The sequence below is a fragment of the Muntiacus reevesi genome, chromosome 16 (assembly GCF_963930625.1).
Source record: "Muntiacus reevesi chromosome 16, mMunRee1.1, whole genome shotgun sequence".
Lineage (NCBI taxonomy): Eukaryota > Metazoa > Chordata > Mammalia > Artiodactyla > Cervidae > Muntiacus > Muntiacus reevesi.
Genome location: NC_089264.1, coordinates 25,672,795 through 25,689,210, shown reverse-complemented (window position 1 = coordinate 25,689,210; position 16,416 = coordinate 25,672,795). Strand labels below are relative to the sequence as shown.

Genomic DNA, 16,416 nt, shown 5'->3' with positions numbered 1-16,416 from the left:
CAAAAAAACACATGTTCACAAGCACCTGAGGTTTAGACATAGGTATCTTGGAGAGACTGAGGTTGAGGGATAGGAAAGCATTATTCTGTCTACAAAACCTAAGATTTATAAAGTTAGTTACTGAGCATACATAATATTCAAAACAAAGCAGTTACTCAAATTCTTCCAAACTGCATACTTTGTAATTCTGAAGTAGAGTTTATGCTCCTACTTAAAAAAAAAAAAATGCAAAGCATACCTTTGAAGGTTTGTTTTCATTATTTCTTACTAACATAAGTTCACTTCAGTTTGTATTTGATAAAACCTTCTGGTTGAGGTACGAGAACTGTTCTGAAAAGGTGCACTGAGATGGAAAACTCTCTTTCTGAACTGATTCCTACACTAAAAACCTCGCAGTATAGTTCCAACAGATAGGAATTGCTACAATCACTGAAAGCATGTACCCTGCAAGGAATTTAATCTTCACAAAATAACTTGACTGGAAAACACAGTTCAGGAGGCCATGCTGAACAATGAATTTTATTTATAGAGACATAAAATGGCTAGGAGTACAACTATTATTTCTACTTCAGATATTATGATTTTATGTAACACCATTTTTCTACCTAGTGTTGAATGCAATTTTAAAATTGTCAAAAATACTTTAGAATACAAATAATCCCTATGAAATAGTTTATAGCATACTGAAGCCTTAAGTAAACAGTTTTAATTATTTTACAAATATGGTAATATTATTTTGATTATTATATCCAATTAAGAATGATTAGGCATTCAAAACCTTTACTGTTAAGACATAAGTAGAACAATTGTGAAATCATCAAGATAATAAACATACAAAAACATTTTTGCAAGGTGACCTCAATATACAGGAGTCTGTTTTTCCTCACAAATATATACATTATGGTTTACTTTATAAATCAAGTTGTGTGAGAAGGCCTTACAAAAAAGCTGAGAAGAGAAGAGAAAGTCAAAGGAGAAAATTCAGATACACCCATCTGAATGCAGAGCTCTAAAGAAGAGAAAGGAGAGATAAGAAAGCCTTCCTCAGTGAACAGTGCAAAGCAAATAGAGGAAAACAATAGAATAGGAAAGGCCAGAGATCTCTTTAAGAAAATTACAGATACAAAAGGAACATTTCATGCAAAGATAGTCACAATAAACAGCAGGAAAGGTACGGACCTAACAGAAGCAGAAGATATTAAGAAGAGGTGGCAAGAATACACAGAAGAACTATACAAAAAAAGATCTTAATCACCCGGATAACCACAATAGGGTGATCACTCACCTAGAGCAGACATCCTGGAGTGTGAAGTCAAATGGGCCTTAGGAAGCATCACTACGAACAAAGCTAGTGGAGGTGATGGAATTCCAGTTCAGTTATTTCTAATCCTAAAAGATGGTGCTGTGAAAGTGCTGCATTCAATATGCCAGCAAATTTGGAAAACTCAGCAGTGGCCACAGGACTGGAAAAGGTCAGTTTTCATTCCAATCCCTAAGAAAGGCAATGCCAAATAATGTTCAAACTACTGCACAACTGAACTCATTTCACAAGCTAGCAAGGTCATGATGAAAATCCTCCAAGCAAGGCTTCAACAGTACATGAACTGAGAACTTCCAGATGTACAAGTTCAATTTATAAAAGGTAGAGGAACCAGAGATCAAATTCCCAACATTCACTGGATCATAGAAAAAGCAAGAGAAAGCCATAATAACATCTACTTCTGCTTCATTGACTATATTAAAGCCTCTGCCTGTGTGGATCACAACAAACTGTGGGAAATTCTTCAAGAGATGGGAATACTAGATCACCTTACCTGTCTCCTGTAAAACCCACATGCAGGTCAAGAAGCAACAGAACCAGACATGGAACAATAAACTAGTTCCAAATTGGGAAAAGAGAATATCAAGGTTGTATACTGTCACCCTGCTTATTTAACTTATATGCAAAGTACATAATGAGAAATGCTAGGCTGAATGAAGCACAAAGTGGAATCAAGTCTGTCAGGGAAAATATCAATAACCTCAGATATGCAGATGACATCACCCTTATGGCAGAAAGCAAAGAGGAACTAAAGAACCTCTTGATGAAAGTGAAAGAGGAGAGTCAAAAAGCTGACTTAAAATTCAACATTCACAAAACTAGGATCATGAGATCCAGCTCCATCACTTCATGAGATATTTAAGGATACAGTGGAAACAGTAACAGAATTTATTTTCTTGGGCTCCAAAATCATCGTGCATGGTGAATTCAGACATGAAATTAAAAGATGCTTGCTCCTTGGAAGAAAAGTTATGACCAATCTTGACAGCGTATTAAAAAGCAGAGATACTACTTTGTCAAGAAAGGTCTGTATGGTCAAAGCTATGGTTTTTCCAGTAGTCATGTATGGATGTGAGAGTTGGACCATAAAGAAGGCAGAGTGTCAAAGAATTGATGCTTTGAACTGTAGTGTTGGAGAAGACTCTTGAGAGTCCCCTGGACTGCAAGGAGGTCAAACCAGTCAATCCTAAAGGAAATCAACCCTGAATATTCATTGGAAGACTGATGCTGAAGCTGAAACTCCAACACTTTGGCTACCTAATGTGAAGAGCTGACTCACTGGAAAAGACCCTGATGCTGGGAAAGATTGACAGCAGGAGGAGAAGGGAATGACAGAGGATGAGATGGTTGGATGGCATCACTAACCCAATGGACATGAGTTTACACAAGCTCTGGGAGGAGTTGAAGCAAGCTCCAAAAGATGGTTACGAACAGGGAAGGCTGGCGTGCCGCAGTACACAGGGTCACAAAGAGTTGAACGTGACTGAGTGAGTGAACAAATAAATAATTGAGTGAATTGCAGCTTTTGAAATAAATATACCTGTATACCAAACTTACAACTGTGTTTACCAATACTAACCTTGTATTCAAATGGCATATCAGATTTCTAGAAAGATTACTGAAATATATATATATATCATAAAATTTGACTAGTCCAGACACCTTATAGCACTAACAAACACCTTGAAATACTATCATAGTATTTCAACTCTAAAACTGACAGTTAATAAAGCTGGAAATACCTCCTAAACAACAGTAACAATGAATTTAAGTAACTGTCAGGATTAAGGTGCAAAGTCAAGAAATGAAAAACATATATATGTCATTTTTTTTAATGGGCATGAAAAATTCCTGAAGAACTGAAAATAAACACAATTGAAGAAACCCTCAGTCTAGACAATGCACTGAAGGAGCAAGAAGTACGCAGAATTCGCAACGCCGTTGTTTGAGCTAGAACAATTAGGTACTACCAATTCTTTCCTGAAGAAACCAGCTGTGCCCTGTGGTGGGTCAGATGTGGGCGTGGGGAGGTGACGAGAATAGAGAGACAAAGTGGACAACCTTGGACAATGACACAAGAGAGTGTCTCAGATATCTAGTGAAACACAGTATGTGAAGACTCAAAGTTCAAGTATTCCATTTATCGGCACATATTAACAACCTTTCCTTCTTACTGGAGAGCAAGTTCAAAGAGTAGTTCAGAGCCCTAACAGAAGCAGCCCCTCTCCTGGCCCAGGTGGGCTATGCCAGCACAGACTCTCCAGAGTCTAACAATTGTGTGACCATGGATCCTAGTATTGCCAGCACTTTGATCTGGGTCTATAGTTCTGATGTCCCATCCAATTTAGTATTTATTTTGAAAACAGTAGCCAAGTTTGAAAGATAGATCACTTGATCTCTAGCAAGAAATCTCAATTACAAAAATGAACACAAAATCAAGTACTGACAAACATTTGATAAAAGACAACTCAATTAAAAGGATATCTTTAAAAAAACCAACTCATAGCCAAATAAATAAGCAAAAGCATCATTCAGAATCATAGTTTAAAATCAGAATACTTAATGTCCTAATACAGAAACACTAACACCTACAAAACCCTGCAAAATGTAGGATTAAATGAAAACAGAAATTTATGAAAAATACAAGTAGAGATAGAACTAACTTCTCAGACTGTAGATCAAAAGCATAAATATATGGTTTGAATAGGAGAATGAAAGTTTTTTCATGACTAGACTGGAAAAGAGCCAACTTATGCTCCAAGATCTTACAACAGAGTCATAAAAAGAATTCAGTTCAGTTCAGTCGCTCAGTCGTGTCTGACTCTTTGCAACCCCATGAATCGCAGCGGGCCAGGCTGCCCTGTCCATCACTAACTCTCGGAGTTTACTCAAACTCATGCCCATCGAGTCGGTGATGCCATCCAGCCATCTTATCCTCTGTTACCCCCTTCTCCTCCTGCCCCCAATCCCTCCAAGCATCAGGGTCTTTTCCAATGAGTCAACTCTTTGCATGAGGTGGCCAAAGTGCTGATAGCCTTGATTAGATGGACCTTTGTTGGCAAAGTAATGTCTTTGCTTTTTAATATGCTATCTAGGTTGGTCATAACTTTCCTTCCAAGGAGTAAGCGTCTTTTAATTTCATGGCTGCAGTCACCATCCACAGTGATTTTGGAGCCCAAAAAAATGAAGTCTGACACTGTTTCCACTGTCTCCCCATCTATTTCCCATGAGGTGATGGGACCAGATGCCATGATCTAAGAAGCTAGAAGTTCCAACATTAGTTAGTAAAAAAATAAAAGAATTTACATGCATGCTAAAGTATCTTGAGTTGTGTTTGACTCTTTGTGACCCTATGAACCACAGCCCACCAGGCTCTTTCTGTCCATGGGATTCCCCAAACAAGAATACTGGATTGGGTTGCTGTGCCCTCCTCCAGGGCATCTTCCCAACCCACGGATAGAACCCACAACTCTTATGTCTCCTGCACTGGCAGGCAGGTTCTTTACCACTAGTGCCACCTGCAAAAAGCTGTTGGAGAGGGCAATATAAGAAGATATAATTGTTGGGAATTTCTGAGAATGAGAGAAAGGCATATGAACTCAAACTGAGAGGGTTCAGCTAGATCCAAACAGAACAAATAAATAAAACCATCATATCTAATCAAATTAGTGAAAATGAAGGACAAAGAAAATTCCTGAATGATTACAACAAAAGGAAAAAATTACATCTACAGAGGAATGCTGAATACTGGCATGAGAAGACCAATAAGCAATGTGAAAGATAAAGAGATTTTAAAAGCAGGTACAGAAGACAGATTACTTATAAAAAGATGACAATTAATCTGAAGACCAAATTATCAGCAATGGCAATGGAAGTTTGAAGCTAAAAGAAGGGCTGTTTAGAGCTCTGAGAGAAATTAAATATCAAATAAAATGATACAGCCAACAAAACTATATTGCCACTCTAAGGATGGAATTAGGATTTGGCACTTATTTTACATGTGAGCAAGGTACTGCCCAAAATCCTTCAAGTCAGGCTTCAACAGTATGTGAACCAAGAACTTTCAGATGTACAAGCTTGATTTAGAAAAGGCAGAGGAACCAGAAATCAAATTGTCAACATCCGTTGGATCATAGAAAAAGCAAGGTATTTCCAGAAAAGCATAACTTCTGCTTCATTGACTATGCTAAAGCCTTTGACTGTGTGGATCACAATAAACTGTGGAACATTCTTCAAGACGTGGGAATACCAGACCACCTCACCTGCATCCTGAGAAACCTATATGGGGTCAAGAAGTGACAGTTAGAACCGTGTATGGAACAACTGACTGGTTCAAGATTGAGGAAAGAGTACAAGGCTGTTTATTGTCACCCTGCTTGTTTAACTTACACACAGAGCACATCATGGGAAATGTTGGGCTGGATGAGTTACAAACCGCAATCAAGATTGCTGGGAGAAATATCAAAAATCTCAGACATGTAGATACCACCACTCTAATGGCAGAAAGCAAAGAGGAACTAAAGAGCCTTTTGATGAAAGTGAAAGAGGAGGGTGAAAAAGCTAGCTTAAAACTCAACATTCAAAAAACAAAGTACATGGCATCTAGTCCCATCACTTCAAGGCAAATAGATGGGGAAAAACTGGAAACAGTGGCAGACTTTATTGTCTTGAACTCCAAAATCATTGTGAATGGTGACTTCAGACATGAAATTAAAAGATGTTCGCTCGATGTAAGAAAAGCTATGACCAACCTAGAGAGCATATTAAAAAGCAGAGACATCATTTTGCCAACAAACGTCTGTATAGTCAAAGCTATGCATTTTCCAGTAGTCATGCATGGGTGTAAGAGTTGGACCATAAAGAAAACTGAGAGCTAAAGAACTGATGCTTTCAAATTGTGGTGCTGGAGAAGACTCTTGAGAGGCCCTTGGACAGCAAGGAGATCAAACCAGTCCATCCTAAAGGAAATCAGTCCTGAATATTCATTGGAAGGACTGATACTGAAGCTGGCCAATACTTTGGCTACCTGATCTGAAGAACAGAATCACCAGAAAAGAACCTGATGCTGGGAATTATTGTGGGTCAGAGTTGAAGGAAATGACAGAAGATGAGATGATTAGATGGCATCATCAACTCAATGGATATGAGTTTGAGCAAACTCCGCGAGGTAGTGAAGGACAGGGAAGTCTGGCATGCTGCAGTCCGTGAGGTCACAAAGAATGGGGCATGAATTAGCAACTGAACAACAGCAGCAAAGATTTTTGATATTTTTTTTTTAAGTTAACTTGTTTCAAATTAAGATCCTAACAATCTTTCCCAAATCATCATCTCTTCTATTTGTTTTCATCTCAGTGAAAGTGCTAGCTGTGCTAAGTCGCTTTCAGTCGTGTCAGACTCTTTGCAACCCCATGGATTATAGCCCACCAGAACTATAGGCTCCTCTGTCCATGGGATTCTCCAGGCAAGAATACTGGAGTGGGTTGCGATTTCCTTCTCCAGGGGATCTTCCTGACCCAGGGGTCAAACCCGCGTCTCTTATGTCTCCTGCATTGGCTTGGGTTCTTTGCCGCTAGCACCACCTTGGGAAAGCTTTCATCTCAGTAATGGCAAATCTGACAGTTGTTTGGACCTGAATCTCTTAAGTCATCCTTGGCTTCTCCCTTGTCTCACATCCTACATCAGAATGCCACAGTCTATCAGCTAGCTTTGCCTTCAAAAAATGCCTTGACTTGACTTTTCACCACCTTCATTGTCAATACTCTGCACCAAGCTACCATTTTCTCTCACTGATACCACAATAACCTTTGATTCTACGTTTGCTGTTCCCCAGTCTATAATGTAAAAAGTGAACCTGCTAAAACAGATCATATCAACTGTCATTTCAAAACCCTCTAAGAGCCATCCATCTCACTGTGAAGCATGACCTACAGAGAAAAGTGTCAACAAGATGTACTCTACATCTCTGGGCACATGTACTAATCTCCAAATCATCCTTTCTCTTATAGCTTTACTTGTTTCTTTCCTGGATCTTGACTTGCCAGGCTCTCTTGTAAAATCTGTTCCCTGTGTCTGCAGTGTTTTTTCATCACATACCTTCATATTCCCTTAGTTCTTTTGGTCTGATTCAAAAGTTCCTTGACCCTCCTATCTAAAATTTCATATCACATTTTTCTGCTTTATTATTCTGCTATGCAATGTAACATACTACATACAATATGTTTTATGTTTTGTCTTCCTTATTGCCTGTCTCCCTTCCTAGAACCTTAGTTCTATGAGAGCAGAGATTTTTGCATATATTACTTTATGCCCAGCACACAATATGAACCAGTTTGAATGAATAAATGAAAGTATTTACCACTAAAGTGCTCTTATCACAGCATTTATCACTAAAGGGGTTTCTAAATAATATACTTTAAGAAGAAGAAAAATGACCCTAGAAGGAAAGTATGAAATAAAAAAATAAAAAAAAAAAACTAAAGAGAATAATAATGGTGAATCTAAACAGCATAAGATAATATGTAAGGTTAAACAAAAGTAAACAAAGCTAAAGCATTGTTTGGGAAAGCAAAGATCTTGATGAAATATAAATTTTATTAAGTAAATGTGTGTGTACAACACCAAGGGTATTTTATAAAAATGTAAGAATAGCTTGCACACCAGTAAAGCAAACAGATGAAGTAGGGTTGGGGGTAGAAGATAGTGTGAAGGCCCTGAATCATTTCAAAAAAGAAAACAAAGAAATACAGAAAATTGAAAACAACAGAAAATAGAGACTTTACAATCTGGTTATAAACATAAAATCCACCTAGTTCCTGAATATGTTAGCAACAAAAGGCAACAAATAAAAGCATATGGTCAGAAAACAGTTGGAAGTAAAAGGATGAAGAATGATATACTAGATAAATTCTAACAAAAAAAAAATGGCTGCTACACCTGAAACACACGTGTAAAGAGGGTCATTACAGCATGATAAACGGTTCAGTTTAACTGACAGCTATAATTGGTAGACACATACCAGTATTGATTCAAAAATTATTAAGTAAAAATTGAACAGACCGTGAGGAGTAATTGTAAAATATATCACTACAGTGGGAATTTTTGACACACTACTCAAAGTAATTAATACATTAAGCAAGATAAAAAAGACATGAAAATTTCATTAATAAGCTAATTAATCTAGCTGATATCAGTAGAGCATTACATACAACTACTGGCAAATACATATTTGTAAGTGTGAATGGAACATTTATAAAAATAGTAAGTATTCAGCTTTAAATCAAACCTCAAGAGATTTCAAAAAATGAGCAACAGATAGATCAAATTTCTAGACTACAAAATTCAAAACTCAATTACCAAAAAACTACAAATTTTTAATAAGGCTTTAAATATCTATAACATTTAAATAGAATTTTAAAAGACTTATAGGTCTAAGAAGATATTATAAGGTAAACTAGGATATATTTAAAACTGAATGATACTGAAAACACTACAAGCAAAGAGAAGTAGCATAATAGCTTAAACAATTTTTTAAGCCACGGAGATTTCAAAATTGTTTACACATAGAGCAACAGCTGATTTAAAACTTTCCAAATCATTTTTCTAGAAAGTCTGTTAACAAAGACGGATAAGAAAAAGTTCAAGAATGTTACAGGCTAAGTCAAGGGAAAGTCTCTCACTCATGTCCAACCCTTTGAGACCCCATGGACTATAGCCTTCCAGACTCCTTGGTCCATGGAATTCTCCAAGCAAGAATACTGGATCCTGGGTATCCATTCCCTTCTCCAGGGGATCTTCCCAACCCAGGGATCAAATCTAGGTCTCCTCTATTGCAGCTGAGCTACTAGGGAAGCCCATTACAGGGTAATCTCATCCATAAACGTATGTGCAGCACCCACTTAAATACTATCACAGATCTAACTGTAAAGAGCAGTGTCAGCGCCCCGAGTCCAGGACACTAGACAGAGAATGCCTGACCCCGGGGGGCATGAGTGAGAACGCCCATGAATGCCTCCACCCAAATCCAAGATCTGACACCACCCATCTGCCTGCAGCACCCAGTGCTGGATGCCTCACACAAGCAACAAGTAACACAGGGACACAAATGCAGTCATCAGCAGACAGGCTGCACAGACACCCCAGAACACACCATCTCACATGACCCTGTCCATCAGAGGAAAAGAACTCACCTCCTCCCACCAGAAAGCAGGCAGAAGTCCCTCCCAACACAAAGTCTACACAAGACACCCACAGCAGAGACCAAAAGCAAGAAGTACAACCCTGTAGACTGGGGAAAGGAGACCTCAAACACAGTGAGTTAGACAAAATGAAAGACAGGGAAGTATCATGCATGCATGCAAGGAGATAAAGGTACAAGGCAAAAATCCACAAGACCAAATAAACAAATAGGCAAACTATCTGAAAATGTAAATGCAGTAAATGTAGTAAAGATGATGCAAAGATCTCAAAAATAGAGAAAATACAAAACATTTAACACATTTTACAAGGACTTAGAAGAAATAAAGAATAAACAAACAATGACAACACAATTACTGAAATTAAAAATATTCTAGAAGGAATCAATAGGAGAATAATTGAGGCAGAACAGATAAGTGAGCTGGAAGATAGAATGGCGGAAAGAACTGCTAAAGAGCGGTATAAAGAAAAAAGAATGAGAAGAAATTAGGATACTCTCAGAGACCTCTGGGATAATAATTGTGAAGAACAAAACAATAAAACTTCTATAAAAATTACTTAAGAACTATGATAAGGAATGAATTCTTAAATAGGATGCTAAAAGCAGTAGGGAAAAGATGAATGAATTTTATATCAAAATGAAGAAGTTATATCCACCAATAGAAATCATTAAGAAAGTAAAAGTGTAATCATAGAGATTTGTTTGCATTATGTATAACTATAAAATATATCTAACATACCAAACACTACTAAAATCAATAACAACATAATTTAAAAGATAAATATGCAAGTGATATTAAAAGGCAGTTTACAAAAGATTATCTAAATAGTCAAAAATATATGCAAAGGTATTAAATTTAATTGGTGGTGTTCAGTCGCTAAGTCATAGCTGATTCTTTGTGAACACATGAACTGTAGCCCACCAGGCTCCTCTGTCTATGGGATTTTCCAGGCAAGAATACTGGAGTGGATTGCTGTTTCCTTCTCCAGATTAAACTTCATTAGCCATCAGGAAAATGCATATTAAAGACTCAAGGTAATACTCCTAAAGACTAATGGCTAAAATGAGGAAAAAAAATGATGCTATGGTTTTTCCAGTAGTCATGTATGGATGTGAGAGTTGGACCTTAAAGAAGGTTGAGCACCAAAGAATTGATGCTCTTGAACTGTGATATTGGAGAAGACTTTTGAGAGTCCCTTGGACTGCAAGGAGATATAACCCATTCATCCTAAAGGAAATCAGCCTTGAATATTCACTGGAAGGACTGATGCCGAAGCTGAAGTTCCAGTACTTTGGCCACCTGATGTGAACAGATGACTCACTGAAAAAGACCCTGACGCTGGGAAAGACTGAAGGCAGGAGGAGGAGGGGACGACAGAGGATGAGATGGTTGGAAGGCATCAACCAACTCAATGGACATGAGATTGAGCAAGCTCTGGGAGATGATGAAGGACAGAGAAGCCTGAAGTGCTCCAGTCCATGGGTCACAAAGAGTTGGACACAGCTAAGTGACTGAACAACAACAACTTTAACACTATTCATAAAAGCACTAAACTAGAAACAACCTAAATTTCCATCAGTAGTAAAAGGGATAGTGATATATTATATTGAGAATGAACTAATTATTGCTACTTGCAGCAACATAGATTACAGCCTACAAATTAAAAGGTTGAGAGAAAGAAGCCAGACACAAAACAAAACCCACCATATTCAATTTTTATATAAGTTGAAACACAGTGAAAATAAACAATGGTGTCAAAAACCAGAACAGTGGTTACTGTGGGGCAAAAGAAGTAAGTGGGGGGGGGGGGTTAAGAATTCTTGTAATATTCTATTTCTTCATTTGATAATGGTTATTTGGGTGTTTATAAAAAACCATTGAAAAAAAATAAAAATAAATAAAAATTAAAAACCATTGAGATATAAAGCAATAATTTTGTACCTTCTATAATATTTTAATATAAAAAATGTTTTTATTATAAAAAGTACATGGTGTGGAAGTTACTCATTATAATTAGATAAAGGTTTGTCCTCTGAAATCATAAATTTAATATTTCTGTTATTGCTTTGCAATATACTTATAACAAAAATTACACCTATGATCCCTAAAATGCTAACAGATACATCGAACCTATGATGGCAAAATTTAGCTTTATATGTAAAGAGGCTTTTAAAATATGTTTTCAATATCCTAATATTTCCTAGGATTTCACATTTCATTACATTTCCTCAAAATACAAATCACTCTGCAGTGAAGAATAATCTGCATATATAATCTTGAATTCAGACAACGAAACCTTCTAACAACATCAAATAATGTTTTAAGAGAATTGTAATGTATTTAGGTAACCAATGCTGACTCTACAAAGTACGCTACAAAAAAATCAATTTTTATCACTTGAAATCTTTTGCAATTAGAGAGCAATGCCAAGTCACTGACACACTAATGGGTTTCAAAATATTTCAAAAAGAACAAGGAAATTGCTAAGTGTTTAATTGAAATGCAGTTCCAATAATTATAGCAAATTGGATAATATGAGCTTTCTGGAAAGCTACCATATAAAGCTATCATATCATACAGTATTGAGTTTTAATAAATTTGCAGAATCATCTAGATACACTTTATATAACAATTATCCTACATTGAACTATGTAAAATCTTTCATTATATCTTCTAATATAAATTGAGTTAATTTTTATGTTCCAAGTGTTTGAATTTTAATTTTAGAACAGTGTAGCATTTCTGAAAACGATCTGCTCCACAAATTCAACACAGCTTGCTTGAAAAGAATATTATATCTGACTAAAACATATCTTTCATGTATTCAACTGCAGTACTCTACTGCATAGAAATGATTAAGCTTTAGGAACAGGATTATCTAATCCTAACATGTTAAATTGGGCTTCTGGTTGCTCAGCTCCATTTCCAGGCATGCCATGGGGGATAGAGTTGGGGAGGAATCCCAAGCCCCAGGCTACCTGACTTCTCCGTGTCAGTCTGGGCCCACCCTGAAGAGGATGGAGGTGGCCAGTGGCCCTGCAGCTCCAGAACCCGGTGAGATCTGGGCTCTAAAGCAGTGTCTGCTGCACCACAACAGCCGGGAACAGCACGGCATGACGGCATCACGCCTCGAGGAGCTGAGGAACAAGGCTTGTGACGTTCTGGTCATTGATAAGTCCTAGGCGTCAGTCATCCTGGTCCTGGCAGAGTATAGCACCATAGTGGATGATGATGATTACTTTCTGTGTCTTCCTGCCAATACTAAGTTTGTGGCATTGGCTGGGAATGAGAAGTGGACACACAATTCAGATGCAGGTACAGCTTGGATAACCCAAGAGTCCTTCGACAGAGATGAAACAGACAGCAGGGTAGGGCTGAAGTGGAAGAACGTGGCCAGGCAGCTGAAGGAAGACCTATCCAGCATCATCCTGCTGTCCGAGGAGGAGCTCCAGATGTTTATTGATGTCCCATGTTCGGAGCTGCCTCAGGAACTTGGCCAAAGTCATGTGGCAGTCCAGGGGCTCCAGAACACCCTCCAGCAGGTGCTTGACCAAAGACAGGAAGCCTGTCAGTCCAGACAGATCATGGAGCTTTACCTCCAGGCTTTGGAGAAGGAAGGCTGCATCTTGAAGCAGCAAGAGTCCAGAGCTGACCTCGGGGATAAAAGGGACACTGCTGACACGGGCATTAAAGAGAGCTCCTCTGAAGTTATGCCTGAAGCCAGATCCTCTTAGCGCTGAAGGAGAAATCTGCCCCAGAGCTGAGTTTGTCTACTCAGGATCTGGAAGTTGGCGAGCACCAGGGACCCTGACCTTTGCAGGGAGACAGTTGTATCATGACTTTTTACCTCTGCAGACCCTAAATCATAGCTGCCAATTTGCCTATTATTACATGCAAAACTTCCCTTGTAGCTCAGTTAGTAAAGAATCTGCCTGCAATTCAAGAGACCTGGATTTGATTCATGGGTTGGGAAGATCCCCTGGAGAAAGAAATGGCAACCCACTCCAGTATTCTTGCCTGGAGAATTCCATGGACTGTAACCTGTCAGGCTCCTCTGTCCATGGGGTTGCATGAGTTGGATACACTTAGCGACTAAACCACCACCACCACCACCATTAATGTGTTAAATTGGGCTTCCTTAGTCTCTCAGCTGGTAAAGAATCCACCTGCAATGCAGGAGATCTGGGTTTGATTGATCCCTGTGTCAGGAAGATCCCCTGGAGAAGGGAAAGGCTACCCACTCCAGTATTCTGGCCTGGAAAATTCCATGGTATAGTCCATGGAGCCGCAAAGAGTTGGACACCACTGAGCAACTTTCACTTTCACTTTTCAACATGTTAAATTGAAACTTGAAAATCATAATTTCTGACCAAAAAGTTGTAATAATTAGACATAATAAGTAGAACCACTTAAAACTGAAATTTAGTGTTTATATTACAAATATACAAGTATTGTTCATAGCTGTGCCACTCATTTCATTGTCTTTCCTGCTCCATTTTAAGTTCTTTGAGAACTTTCTTTCTTCTTCACTTTTCCATGTATTTAGCATGCCTATCTGTGCAGTGCTTAGTTGTTCAGTCATGTCTGACTCTTTACAACTCCATGGACCACAGGCCACCAGGCTCCTCTGTCTTTGGGGATTCTCCAGGCAAGAATACTGGAGTGGGTTGTCATGTCCTCCTCCAGGGTATCTGACCAACTCAGGGATCAAACCCAGGCCTCCCACATTGCAGGCAGATTCTTCACCATCTGAGCCACCAGGGAAGATCTTAGCATGCCTACAGACCCTGTCAATAATATAAAATATCATCTATAACTCTTCTATAGTCAAGCATAACAGGTAACTTATAACATTCATTTTGTTCCTGGAGACACTACTCTTGTTTTGCCCTTCTGCTAGGTCTGATACTTGGCTGCCTTCTAGGATTTATCTGCAGCAATATCCTTGGAATTCCTTCACCCTTTTTCTGTATTGAATCCTGGATCTTATGTCTTCTGCATTCATGGCCCTCTTGCCTGGGGGTACACATCCTCTGGTAATTTGTTGAAAAAGTGTTTAGGGAAGATAATTTTGGTGAGAACTTGTATATCTGAAAACCTCTTTTTTTGACCTTCATACTAGATTGATCCTGTGGGTGAGAAGAGAATTCTGGATTGGAAATTATTTTCTCTGGGCATTTGAAAAGCATTATGCACAGTCTCAAAGCTTCTAATGTTGCTGTTGAGAACTGGAAAACATTCTAATGTTTAGACATTGTGTATACATTCTACTTTTCCCTTTTCCAAAACACTGTAGGAAATTCTATTCATGCTCATTTTCACAAAATCTCATGATATGACTTTGCTTATTGATTGTGCTGGGCACTCTGTGGCATCTTCAAATCAAGAAAATGCACTTTACTCAATATTCTATACTCTTACACTTCTCCCCAACCTTAATGCTAATATCACATTATTCTCAGAACATTCTTTTCATTTTGGAATGGTCTTTCAAGGACTAGTATAACTTGTGTCTGGTGCATTCTGATTTCTTTCAACCACCAAGACAACACAAGCTATGATGAACACGTAAACCAGACAGGAACCCAGGGTTAGTAATCTGGCCAGTGATATAGCTGGTATTACTCAGAACTAAAATTACAACAGATGGAACTCATATTCAAACCCCCAGATTTGTTTCTTTTTTCTTTCTTCTTTAAGATTCACTTGCCCATAGTATATACTGGGGAAGACATCCATCTCCCCTCAACTCTCAGATTTGTAGATGCTGGGGGAGGGACTATGGGAGTAATTGTTTAATGAGTACAGAGTTTCAGTTTTACAAGATGGAAAGAGTTCTGAAGATGGGTGGCAATAATGCTTGAAGAAATGGATGTATTTAATACCACTGAACTATACACTTAAAATGGTTAAGATGATCATGTAACATTAATTTGTTCAATATATTTACAACTTACTTAATCTATAATTTTGTTTATACATTTTTAATATTTTCTTCTACCTATTTTCCACTTCTGCCTTTAAACTCCTGGAAGCAAGAAATATATATTTGTTTGTTTGACAGAACTTTCCAAATTTGGGGCAGAGGGGAGATATCACAGCATAAACTCAAAAAACAGTGTATACATGTATCAGGATAAATATATAGAAAAGCATATCTAGGTTCATCATAGTAAAACTGTTGAAAACCAAAGAAAAAGAAACATATTTAAATTATCTTGAGAATAAATATACATTATCTTCAAGGAAGCAATACTTAGATGGACAATATTTAGGATTCTATACAGAAACAATGGAAGCTAAAATACAATTGAATGATAATTTTCAAGTGCTGAACAGTCACTGTCACTATTTAAAATTTAAAACCCAAGTGAAATATGGAAGGGAAAAAACACAAAAATCAAATAACTAAAATGTCTCAACCAGCACTAATGGAGAAATCTCAATTTCTATATACAAATAAATTAGAGATAGAATGACATCAAAAGAAGGAAAAATTGAGGAATGTGTTCACTATAATTGAGTAAACTAATTCTGATAAGCAGAATTTTGAATATATCATTCCAAGATTCCTATCTCCTGGTTAACCAAACAAGCACTAATCTGTCAACTACTATGAAGAAATTTTTGATGATGGAACTGAAGTACCAGTCAATGGATCTTCCCTGGTGGGTCAGTGGTAAAGAATCCACATGTCAATGCAGGGAATATGGGTTCAATCCGTGGGTCGGGAAGATCCCCTGGAGAAGGAAATGGCAACCTACTCTAGTGTTCTTGCCTGGAATATCCCATGGACCGAGGGGCCTGGAGAGCTACAGTCCACAGGGTCACAAAGAGTTGGACACAACTTAGAAACTAAACAACAGTTGATCTTAAAACAGGGAGATTATTGGATGAACC

The 16,416-nt window shown here is 37.9% G+C and overlaps 1 protein-coding gene and 1 pseudogene across 1 annotated transcript in view; one reads left to right on the top strand and one right to left on the bottom strand.

The window, feature by feature from the left end:
* The window catches only part of STPG2 (sperm tail PG-rich repeat containing 2), a 303,259-nt gene that overhangs the window by 63,363 nt on the left and 223,480 nt on the right, over nucleotides 1-16,416 (bottom strand). The gene's annotated exons all lie outside the window — the stretch shown is intronic.
* On the top strand, nucleotides 12,534-13,327 carry LOC136148104 (DNA fragmentation factor subunit alpha pseudogene; annotated as a pseudogene).